This window comes from Nicotiana tabacum, chromosome 20, assembly GCF_000715075.1.
Source record: "Nicotiana tabacum cultivar K326 chromosome 20, ASM71507v2, whole genome shotgun sequence".
NCBI lineage: Eukaryota > Viridiplantae > Streptophyta > Magnoliopsida > Solanales > Solanaceae > Nicotiana > Nicotiana tabacum.
In genome coordinates this window covers 59,310,779-59,323,883 of record NC_134099.1, presented here as the reverse complement: position 1 = coordinate 59,323,883, position 13,105 = coordinate 59,310,779, and the positions used below count along the sequence as shown (strand labels likewise).

The window sequence follows — 13,105 nt, the reverse complement described above, 5'->3', positions numbered from 1 at the left end:
CTTGTACTCTCATTATGCTTCAAATTAGTTCTTCACTCTTTTTGCTTGGAACTTTCTACGGTATTTGCTTGTTTTCTCATGAGTTTCTGAAAGAAATCTCTGTGCCTGTTTTGACTACTTGCTTCCTCACCTCTATACTCGACTCGAGGTGGAAACCCTAGAATTGGGGGTTCTACCTAGGTTTGATCCTGTGATTAAACTAGGGTTCTATTTTAGAACCCTTAACTCTCTCAGACTAATCTCTGAGTCTATGAACTAAGTTTGAATTTCTTTGTTTGCACACAATTCTAAGCTTTTTTAAATTCTTCTACACTAGATTCTTCTACTGATTGGCATGACAATCTCTCTTTCATGTTTAAGTGTATCTGTATGCTTTTATATGTGTGGTGAATCTTTCTTCAAAATGGTTTTCCAACTTATGATTGATTCAGAATCCCTTTTTAATAGGTCTGATTGATTGTTACTGATTTTCCTTAAGTGAAACCTTTCTTCACCTTTTTTGACTGGGTTCATTCATACAAAATCTTTGGACTTCTGATTTCTTGGCTGTTAACTGATTTCCTTGCCTTATTTGCACAAACCGTGTACTGTCAAGACTTTGTCCTTAAATAGACCTTTATGTATTTACCCCTATTATACCACTCTGAAAAATGTTTGATTAATCTCTTTCCTTAATTATTTTTACCCGTTTGAAACTGAATCCCTTAATTAAATGGAAACCTTGTGTAATTGATTGACAGTCAGTAACTATTTTCTTACCTTATTTCTGTTTGCTTTCTACACTATAAAAGGCACGAACCCTTTTTCATAAACACACTTTCACACTTCAGACTTCACAAACACACAACCTCTTCTGAATTCATACTTAGAGTGTTCTTGATTCTTGTCTGCACTTTGGCTTTTACAAAACTACTGCTTTCTTCTTTACTTGTCCTTTTGAAACTGGTATGTCCTAACTTAATTTTTACCATCACCCTAATGTGTTTACTTACAGTCTTTGTATCCATGTCTACTTTATTGTTTTCTGTAAAATTTAGCATCTAACTTAATATGCCTATGTGCTATTGCTTGCTTCTTTTTGTGATCACTTGCTCCATGTCCCATTACCCCTATGTGTTTGTAAGTCGAGACTTAGGGCATGGCAACAAGAATTGTTGTCCATGAACTGAGTTTTGAACCCTTGAGGTCTGAACCTCTAAGTAGGTTGGAGGGTGTGCCAGTATGTCTCATTACTGGTATGCCCCTTTCCCTGCTCTTCCTGCAAATTCCCTACTCCCCTATTATCCTATATGCACGGGTTTTAAGTTACTTCCTTCTCCTTTCCCATTTTAGAATTCCCCTTCTGCACTTACACTCACTCTTAGCTTCTATGTTCTGCCCCCTCCTGTGAGCCTTGCCTTGGGACCTTGAGTTCCCTCTGAACTTGGACACCTAAGGGCTGGCCCTTCCACACTGCACTATGACTTAATCCTGCAATGCATTTGGGTGTGAGCACTGCCCGGAGTCCATTTGAGGCTCTTAGGGAACTCTGACACATCCAAATGAGAGAAAGGCTTTGAATCATGATCTTTTTGGAGTTGGTTTACTTCATACTTCAGACAGGAAGTCTGAATCTGGCTCTCCTTCGTTGTAATTTTTCAATTCCTAATGTATTTTTATATTTCGTTCCGGGCTGTAATAACTTTGTAATAAACTATTTGGGATGGATAGTGAAAAGAGGGAGGGAATCACGCATGCAAAGGGTAGATATCCTGCTCATAGGGAATTTCTGATTTCTGCATACCACATCGATATCCTGCCTATAGGAATTCTGCACTTTCATATGTAGATAACTTGCCTATAGGTTGCTTCTAAAATTCTGTATATCATATAGATAACTTGCCTATAGGTCACTTCTGAAATTCTGCACATCATATAGATAATATGCCTATAGATCTTTCTGAATTTTGCATATGCATCTATCACTAGGCAAACGTGTTTATAGGTCTTAAATAATTAACTGCATTTAGATATCATGTTTATGAGCTTAAACGAAGTGCATCATTTAGATACTAGGCCTGTAGGATTCCTGCAATCTTGCCATGTCTGTAAAAGTGTTTAAAATTAGCAAAAACTAGAAAGCATGCCTATAGGAATTAACAACCCAGTATGAAACGTTTTTTCGTTCACTTATAAGTTTAAAATCAGTAATGTCATTGTCTAATATCCGCAGAATCTTTTGTCAAAACTCGTCTTTCCTAAATAACTGACGACCTCTTCTAAAGTCAGTACACTTCATCTTTTCTGAAACCAATAGATATCATGCCTATAGGTTTCGTCTAACACTTAGGCTAGCCATAAGGTAACTTATCAGATTTTATTAACTACAACCAATAGGCAGGCCTGATTTGGGCTTCTTATCTGAATTATGTAATGAATTAGTCTGCCGCAGCTTGTAAGTTTAATCAGACCTTAATCAGTACGTGCAAGACATGCTAAACTATATGCTTTCTTTGATTTAAGGAGGTATGTTTGAGCTTTATTTGTTTATGTGTCCCCCATACTTGTTATACATGCTTTTGGTTGTCGCCCTAATATTTTTACCTTTTGAAACCACAAATAAGCCAACTTTTCCCCCATTATAGGATTAGTAGTCCCAAGTACCTCCGGGCTGATAGGATTGGGGCGGGTAATAGCATGCAATAAGTAAACGAGACTATTCCACACTTTAATACATTAATGGGGTGGGAAAGGGTAGATATGGATATGATGACCACGCGATAACGTCACGTGTAACCCCTCGTCGAGGAGCGATTACTGGACATTGTGTGGGGTGATCCATATTATTTATAAACCTAGGACCCCCCCCTTTCCTTTACTTGTTTATTTTGTTGTTTACCTTTTAGAATTTCAAACCGTTTTTCTCAAATTTCAGCTTGCCTTTCACTTCTTTTAAATTTAATCTATTTGCAACCATTATGTGAAAACTCCCTCATATTTGAAACTCTTACTTTCTTACTTAAAGTCGCAATTATAGTATGGCCGGGAACCATACTAGTGAATTCTGAGGGGTGCCTAACACCATCCCTTTGGGACAATTTCAAGCCCTTACCCTATCTCTGGTTTTTCTAAATCAAACTCTTCTTAGTGTCCTAATGCACTTTAATCATTAGGTGGCGACTCTTCTCTTTTAATACCCGTTAAAAGAGTTGTCAATGTCATAAACCCGATTTCACGAGAAAAAGGGGGCATGACACTTATGAATACTCTCACATATGAAAATATGAGGTGTAATATTTTCCAACTCAAATCACTAATTAAATGACAAAAATAATGATGGATTCATGTATAATATCCAAATATGAGTTAGAATTACTTTCCCCGATGATTTCCGGAAAATGCCTTGAAAAATTGCCACAAACTGAGCTTTCTATGTCAAAAGATGAAGAACGAAATAAACCCTTGTCTCTAGCACTTTTCAGCCCATCGAGCCATTAGCCGCATCTACGGCTCTGCAACTACGAAATTTACAACGCTGGTGCGGCATACCCTTATGCCTAAAATCTCCGACGACCGGACACCCTAAGCACATCTGCGCTTGCACATCTACGGGAGACCAGTCGCTTCTGTGTATCACTGATAGCACATACGGTCCTAGCTAGCTAGCCCGACCCTCGCTTATGTGGCTCTAGGATCACTTCTGGTGTGCCGCACCTGTGATCCAAAGCGTGCAGGTGCGATTGCACCAGTTTCAGAAGCTTCAGTATTTCAACCAAGACCACAATGATCTGATTTTGATCTGATTCTCCCTGCTAACCCTCGGGACTCCGTCCGAATATACCAACAAGTTCCAAAACATATAATGTACTTACTCGAGGCTAAACATCACGCCAAACAACATTGATTCTATGAATCGCAACCCAATTAAAGCCTATTAAAACTATGAACATACTACTTCGAAAACTAAAGCTGATTCATACCAAAACAACTCCAATTGATCTCAAATATTGCATACAAGTCATAATAACATGGGACCTATTCCAACATCCGATATCAAAATCCGACCCGGATATCAATAAAGTCGATTTCCGGTCAAACTTCTCAACCTTCCAAACCTTCATCTTTCTAACTTTCGTTGATTCAAGCTGAAACGACCTATAGACCTCCAAATAAACATCCGAATACGCCCCTAAGTCCAAAATAACCATACAGAGCTATTGGAATAGTGTCACGACCAAAAATCCCTTTGAAGGAGTCGTGATGGCACCTAGTCTCTAAACTAGGTAAGCCCAACATTTACAGAAATAACATTAATATTTACTGACTTCAAGTTAAATAACTTTCAATAAATCACAATTCCCAAAACTTATGGTACAAGTCATAAGCCTTTCCAAGAGTAGCTATACAAAATAAATACAACACTATTCCAGAACGAGAAGGAATCAAAGGAACGTAATTACAAACAAAGGTGACTCCAAGTCCTACGAACGCAGCAACAGGTTACCGTGAGTCTCCACCGCGATGACCCGTACAACTACTATCGATCAATACCTAGATCTGTACAAATAAATTTATAGAAGTGTAGTATGAGCACACCACGGCGGTGCCCAGTAAATATCAAGACTAACCTCGGTGGGGTAGTAACGAGGAACAGTCAAGACACCTACTGGTCAAATGAAATGAACAGGATATGACAATAAAATATCGAGATAAAGATAATGAAGGTAATACCAACTACGAAGAGAAATCAAAATACAAGCAGTAGGAACAATAATAGGAAGAACACGTGTAGTAACGAACGATAACCAAATAAATCAGATAACCAAGTAAAACAGATAACCAGGTAAATCAACATTGACATAACCGGAACAAAGACAAGTACGAATGTATTCAAATAAAGAAGGCCATGCCAACTCAATCAATCAGGTCATGTCTAGCACACAATCCCGACCATCTCAACCCTCGATTTCCCATATCATAATCTCAACTTTCGAACCTTCGGCACACATGGCACCTTGTGCCCTCTTATTTTCCATCTCACTTTTTAACAACAAAATCCACATGCTATACAATACATAATGTCCGTACAATGCACTCAATATGTCCAAGAAGTCCCATTTACCTAATATAAGTAAAATTACAATTTCTAAACTAATTAGGAAAACTAGCGAGAAAGGATAAAGTTATTTCTTTTGAAATCATTTGAGTAGAGAAAGTGCCCTTTTTTAATTCAAAATACAACATCGAATGGATTATTACCTTTAACATGAGAGTTAATAACTTAAGACTTAATTGAAATTCCTTTTTTAAGTAAAATACAACCTCAGACAATTTAAGGGGATATAATTGAGAAACTAATTAAATTAAGGGTGTAACAATTATTGAAGTTTGAAGTATTGGAATGTGTGTGTGTGTGTGTGTGTATATATATATATATATATATATATATATATATATATATATATATATATATATATATATATATATAGTTATTGAAAATATTGTAGGTTCTAACACAAAGGATCACAGCAATAAAGGAATTTAAATGGTTTAAACACTTGAATTGATAACAACAAATAAACACAGCAGTAGAAAGTGCACGGCATCACCTTTGTGCTTCTACTCTCATTTTCACCATAAGAATCAATATTCACTTTATTCTTCCTTGTTGAGGCGTGCAACCCGATGCCAATCATATAGTATTGTTACGGCATGCAACCCGATCCAAATCATATAATATTATTGCGGCGTGCAACCCGATCCAAATCATATAATGATGTTGAGGCATGCAACCCGATCCAAATCATATAATGATGTTGCATCATTCAACCCGATCCAAATCATATAATAATGTTGCGGCGTGCAACCCGACCCCACCTGTCCACCCTTATTACTCCTTGTTGTGGCGTACAACCCGATCCCATATAACATTGTTGCAGCATACAACCCGATCCCATATAATATTGTTGTGGCGTGTAACCCGATCCCAATATACAACTCAACACCAATCACAAAAGAATCCCGGCAAGGGAATAATAAGGAAATAACAATATCCTGACAAGGGAGTCAACAACAAGAACAAACACATCCCGACAAGGGAACCAACAGTAATAATTAAATATGTCCTGACAAGGGAATCAACTATAACCAAACTTGTACCAACAATTAACTTCACAATGAAACCTCAACTAAACAACAAGACATAATAAGCACGTAATAACTACACTGGTAACCATAACAATTGGACATGTAACCTATTTGCACGAAGTCATAGAGGAACTCACAATCAAGAAGTATCAAAACAATAAGAAGGCAATCACTTCAATTAAGGCAATTAAGGGTCAATGCAACACGTAAGAATTAGAGGAAAACTAACAACATATTATGGAGAATATAGAGACAATTTAAGCAATTATTAAACCCAATCATAATGGAATACTTTCCACATATTGAACGTAAGGACCTAAGAACCCTAGAGCATATTTCCCACAAATAAGTCCAAGCACACACTCGTCACCTCACATGTATAGACTACAATTAACAAAGAAGACTCAATCCTAAGGGGAAGTCCCCCACACAAGGTTAGGCAAGATACTTACCTCAAAGACGACAAACCGATACTCTAAAATGCACTTCTCGGGTGAAAAGACCTCCGGACTGCTCAAATCTAACCAAATATGACTTGAATACATCAAACAATGCAAGAGAAAACAATTCCAATTAACAAAACTATGATTCTTATACAATTTGCAAAAAGTCAACTTCCTAGGCCTGCACCTCAGAACCTGACAAAATTTACAAAATCTAAATACCCATTCCGATACGAATTCACCCATACAAAAATTATCCAATTCCGATACCATTTGGTCTTTCAAATCATCATTTTACATTTTCAAAAGATTTCATAATTTTCCCCAAATTTTCCTTTAGATTCACATGAATTTGATGTTAAATTTAAGATATAATCACAAAATATAGTTGGAAATCGATTAGAGACACTTACCCAATGATTTGGCATGAAAATCTTCTCTCAAAATTGCCCAATCTCGGAGTTAGGGTTCAATAATATGAAAAATGAGCAAAAACTCGGAATACTCAGCTTTTAGCAGGCTACAGATGTCGGATTTGCGCACTGCGAGTTTGCAAATGCGAACTCGCAAATGTGGAGAAAGCTTCACAAATACGAAGCCTAGAATTACCCTGCTAAGGTCGCATTTGCGATAAAAACCTCGCAAATGTGATGGTCGGCTACTCGCAAATGCGACAGCCTCATCGCAAATGCGAAAGATGCCCAGTCACCCAGGCATCACAAATGCGATGGTTCCTTGCAAATGCGATGGCCGCATTTGCAACCAGAGCATTGCAAATGCGAAGAAACTAGAACCAAAAAATTAAAATTCATGAAAACCATTCTGAAATCACTCCAAAACTCACCCGAGCCCTCGGGGCTCCAAACCAACTATACACACAAGTATAAAAACACAACACAAGTTCGCTCACACGCTCAAATCATTAAAATAACTTCTAAGACCACAAATCGGATGCCAAAATTCATCAAAATTAAACTTAAACTTCAAGAATTTCTAGAATTGCAACCAAACATCCGAACCATATCAAATCAACTCCAAATGATGCCAAATTTTGTAGATGAGTCTCAAATAACATAAGGAGTTGTTCAAACTTTCGGAATTGCATTCTGACCTCGATAACACAAAAGTCAACCATGGGTCAAACCCCTCCATTTTCCAAACTTCAACTTTTCCAACTTTCGTCAAAATGCCTCAAATTAACCTACGAGCCTCCAAATCCAAATCCGAACACACGCCAAAGTCCAAAATCACCATACGAAGCTACTGACATCATCCAAAACTCATTCCGGAGCTGTTTACTCCAAGATCAAATTCCTACTGCTTAAGCTTCCAAAACTAGATTCCTTCTTCCAATTCAACTCCGATTTATCCGGAAAATGAATCCAACCATGTGTCACACCTCCTTTTTTCTACACCCCGTAAGGGTATAAGGGAGTTTTTCCAATTTAAGTGACAATCGAAACGGGATTTATTATTAAAAGATTCAGAGTCGCCACTTGGGAGATTTATGGTGTCCCAAGTCACCGGTTGAATCCCGAATCGAGGAAAAACTTGACTCTGTATTACATTCCGCGAACCAAAAATCCGAGTAAGGAATTCTGTTAACCCAGGAGAAGGTGTTAGGCATTACCGAGTTTCGTGGTTCTGGCACAGTCGCTCAACTATTATAATTGGCCTATCATCTGATTTTAGTACATGTTTTAACCTATGGTACAATTTTAAACCTTTAACCGCTTTTATTCATTTTTAAAGAAAATTGCAACGTCATTTAAAATATGTTTAGAACCACGTCACATAAATGCACCCGCGGTCCACGACACATTTTACCTAACGTTGTTGAGATTTAGATTTGGGTCACATAAATGTGCACCCGAGTTTAAGAAAGTAGATTATTAAAAGTACGCGCCTAAAGCAACTACGCGTTTGCACTTTGCGAGGGCCATGAATATTTACTAAATGACAAGCCTTGTTCTAAGGTTGAGTTAAAAATTAATCCACACGAGGGCCACGCCATTGTGATCTTGTTCGGCGCGGCGTGCCTTAATTCTATATTTTATAGGCATTCGAACCTAAGCTTGAAGGGCCATAGGCTATTTGATTATCTACTATGGCTCACCTCCGTATAGATAAAAGGTAAAATGTTTAAAGGCGGCTATGAGTGTAATTACTCTAAATGTTATAGTGAATGAGCATCCCTGTACAATTACTCCCAACAGTTGGGCTTGAAAGAAAGGCCCAATGCCCTAAAATCTCGAAGCCATTACTACCAACTACATTCCGACACACGAATTGGGCCATAAGAGACTAGTGAAAGGCCAGCCCAGTGATTGAAAATTACGGTTAATATCATGCAAGCCACATATTGATCAGTCATTAGCGATAGACCAAAACAACAACACATACCCATTTGAGTTCAATCCCAGGATAAGTGTGCATATTCGGGTTTCCAGATTTATAAGGTTTTAAAGCAGTTGGAATAACAGATAATCAATTTAATCAAATACTCTTGAATTATCAACTCATTGGTTTGTTATACTTAATGTCAAATCTGTAACTAGCTTTAGACAAAAGAACCATGAGACTTCAATGTTATTTAAACCCACATGAAGCAGTAGGCGTAATCATATAAAGCGATAGAATGAAAACACATTTAATCGATTTTTGGACTTGTGCTTCAATGAACCATATCATTTCTGCTCCTATAGCAAAGACTTTACATCCATTGACAAAAAAAACCTCATTTTCATGTAAATGTATGGGTCATTATCTTTTAATTGAATGAATCCTAATGCTTTGAATAAAGATGACAAACTAGAGATAAAAACAAACTTAATCATATAACTGAACATATGCATAACCAAAATGTCTTAAACAAACAGTCCATATACACAGTCTCTCACATGTTCAAACCAACGAACAATCCATAAATCTCTGACTAAACAAAAGGGCAGTATGAATCCCCAAAATACTACTACTATACTAAGATGAACAAACTAGGCTGAATATCATTACTCTACTCTATATGTTTCCAGGAAATCTTAAATAGATAATTGACATTAAAGATTTAAAGAGAAACAGTCATTCATTCATGAAAAACTTCTGGCAATTACAACTTTCATTTTTGCATTTCAACTCTTAGAGAATCAGGAATACCTGGAAAAAGAAGTAACAAAAAGGAAATAAGGATTAGTAAGCTCAGCAACAACGCTGAACAACCCAGATTCAGCCAACTTTCAGTGAAATCGACTCAAAATCAATGAAACAGTAGCTAGAGCACAGAATCTACCCAGACATTGTAGCCCTCTCTATGTTTCTCTATTTTTCAGTTCTTCATCCCTGCCTTCTAAGGCAAGTAAGAATGCCTTTATAGGCAAGTAAGTAGGGCACCTCTCAGATTTTAATTTACCCTCTTAGGTCCCTTTTAATTTATGCATTTTGCTTAAAAGTCCCTAGAATCTTGACTTGTTCCCAAGGTTCATACTACCAAGATCCTGAAATTCAAATTAAAACCCCACCCTAGAAGCTTCTATTTCAGTTATAGCAAGATTCCCTAACCCCAAATACCTAAACTACCCTCCTAGTACCCTGTAATTACTGTATGAAACCATGCGGGCCAAGTTGACCCAGAGTTTAGCCCCAAGCCGGACTGATCTTCTTTCACTTTGGGCTTTCAATTTACCAAAAACCCAAACCCATTCAGTAACTCCTAATTGACCCAACCCAAAGCTCAAATAGGTAGAAAATATGAACCAAGCAGTTTTGAATTGAAAGCAGAAATAATTGAAAGAAAACAAGAACTACTAACACTGAGCACGAGAATTAAATAAACGTAGCTAGCATGCTCTTGCTTTAATCACCAGCAGAAATTGTTTCAACAAACAAGTACTGACCAAGAACAGAAAAAAAAATGCATGGAGGGATGTGACGACGGAGTGAAGAATCAAAAGAACGGGGAAAAGGAGAAAACGAGGGTACCTATTCAACAGCTGAACATGGACCAAACTTGAAGGAACTCTGACTCATCGACTTTGAGCTGAAATTGGTCTCAATCAAGCGTTCTTGTCAAGAACGGACGAACGAGATCAGTTTCGACTTTAATCTTTAGCCCCAAACTGGATAAATCTTTTCGTCTTCTTCCCTTTTCAAGTCCAGACTTGGCTCCGCTTAGTGACAATTTGGGGGTTATGGTAAGAGATTAAAAGTCAGGGATGAAGGAAGGTTGTGGAGCCAAATTTTTTGGAAGGAAAAAACGGAGTTCCTTTGCTCTGTTACAATGGTGGAACTTGGACTGCTAGGGTTTGAAGAACGAGAGAGATGAGAGAGATGAAAGGGATGAGAGAGATGAGGGCGTGTTTGGAACTGAATTGGTCGCTGTGTTTCAGACACTAATATGTAAAGAGGGGAGAGGTTTTGGGCCGTTGGATTGAAATGAATCAAGGGCTTAGACCAAATGGGGAGGGAAACGACGTCATTTAGTCGTCTGAAGAGAAAGGACTTGGGCTAGGTCCGGAATTGTTTGGACTAGGACTTTTAGGACGAGAACTGGCACAATTTTGGGTCATTTTAATTAAAGCAAACCCGATTTCCTCTTCTCTTTTTTTCTTTTTCAATTCATTTCAATTCCTTCTTTTTCTCTCTTTTTTTTCTCAAATTTAAACTAAAAACCCTAAATTAATTCTAAAAACCAAAATTATCCTACCAAATCATGTTAAACTCCAATTAACAATCAATGCTATTAATAGAATACCAATTTAAAGAAAATTCACAAAATTCGAAGCTAAAAATTAAACAAAGCAAAAATAACTCAATTTTTTTGTGATTTTTGTATTTTTTGTAAATTCCTAATTACTAAATAATTCTAAAATATGTAAAATTAAATCCTAAATGTAATGCATATTTTGTATTTTTTATGAATTAAAATGCACAGACAAAATGCAATCAATTAACATAAAATGCCACAAAAATTCACAAAATTATAAATACTGAAAGAAATTATTTTGTTTTGAATTTATGGGAGTAATTCATATAGGACAAAAATCACGTTCTCACACCATGCACACAAGTCGATATACATAATGTGAAGCTGCTTGTGATCTCAAACTGCCAAACCGGACGAAATTGAACAAAACGACCAGTCGGGTCGTTACAAACAGTCAAAACTCTATTCTGGAGTCGTCTACACAAAGTCAAACTACGATCAAGTCTTGCAACTTAAACTTCCAACTTTGGGACTAAGTGTTTAAAACTCACCCGAACAAAAATCAAATACCCTGGCAAGTCATATAACCACAATATAATATAGAGGAGTAAATAAGGGAATGGAGCTAAAATACTCAAAACAATTGGTCGGGTCGTTACATCAATTTGGCTAACTCTAGCCATTCTCAATAGAATTGTTTACCTGCAAAACAAAGAAAAGGTTAGAAGAAAATGAGAGGAAGATAAGAAGAGATTGGAGGCAAAAAGGTTGTCGATGGTGGTGTAGCAGTCATCGGACGAGGATAAAATCCAGCAGTGACTGGTAAAAAGCAGCAACAACAGTGCGAAGGGAAGAGGGTGAGAAAAGGAGAGGTGGTGAGTAGGAATGGACGTCCATCGGCCGGTGATCAGCTTCACAGGTGGAGATGGTAGTCAAGATCTAGATAGGAGAGGGAGTAGGAGTGGTGGCTAGATGAGTGCCAAAATAAAGAGAGAAGAAAAGAGTTATAGGGTTTTAAAACCTTTTTAGAAAAATCTGATATAGTGTTATTTTTATACGAGAGTGTGTGCTGGTATTTTTATAAAGGGTATGTGTAAAAAATACGTGGCCCTTATTTAAGAAAAAATAAAAGACAATATAAAAACAAAATATATGGTCAAAAGTGAAACCATCTTTTAAATCATGGGCAAAATCAAGTGCCATAATACTGTGTACTCTTTTTTTTATATGTGTATGTATGTATATCAATGTAGTGTAGTTATCTTATCTATTAAGCTTTAGGAAAAGACAAAACAATAGTCTTTAAATAAATAGACAACAACAACAACAAACATTGGATTTCTTGTAATAAATAGACTGTGCTATAAACTAGAAGATACAACAACAATAACAAAATCAATCCAGTAAAATTTCATAAGTGGGTCTGGGAGGGTAGAACGTACACAAACCTTACCCCTACACCTGAGGGGTAGAGAAAATATTTCCGAGAGACTTTTAGCTCGAGAAGACAAAAATAGATAATAGAATCTATGACAACAACAAAAATCAGAAAAATAATATAAGCATCGTAGGAAACAGAAAAAATATGGAATAGCAATAACAACAACCAGTAATAATATCATAACTTCCATATATAGTGATGTGGGAATAAAGATTAATGATCCTAAGGCTGTGGAAAAAGAATTCCTTACATTCTTTACAAAGCTTGTGGGTAAGGCAAATGGATTGATGCTCTACGCAAACTCAAGCATCATTAAAAAAGGAAATTGCCTCAGCTTAAAGCACCAGCAGGAACTAATAAAGGACAAAGCACAAGAGGAGATTGATGCAGCCATCA

The 13,105-nt window shown here is 37.0% G+C and overlaps 1 long non-coding RNA gene across 1 annotated transcript; it reads right to left on the bottom strand.

The window, feature by feature from the left end:
* Positions 1 to 4,295: 4,295 nt before the first annotated feature.
* On the bottom strand, positions 4,296 to 10,915 carry LOC142174726 (uncharacterized). The gene is made up of 3 exons (XR_012703770.1): positions 10,545 to 10,915; positions 5,589 to 9,722; positions 4,296 to 4,536 (listed from the first exon to the last, which is right to left on the bottom strand). It is a non-coding gene; the product is annotated as an uncharacterized LOC142174726 (long non-coding RNA).
* Positions 10,916 to 13,105: the final 2,190 nt, after the last annotated feature.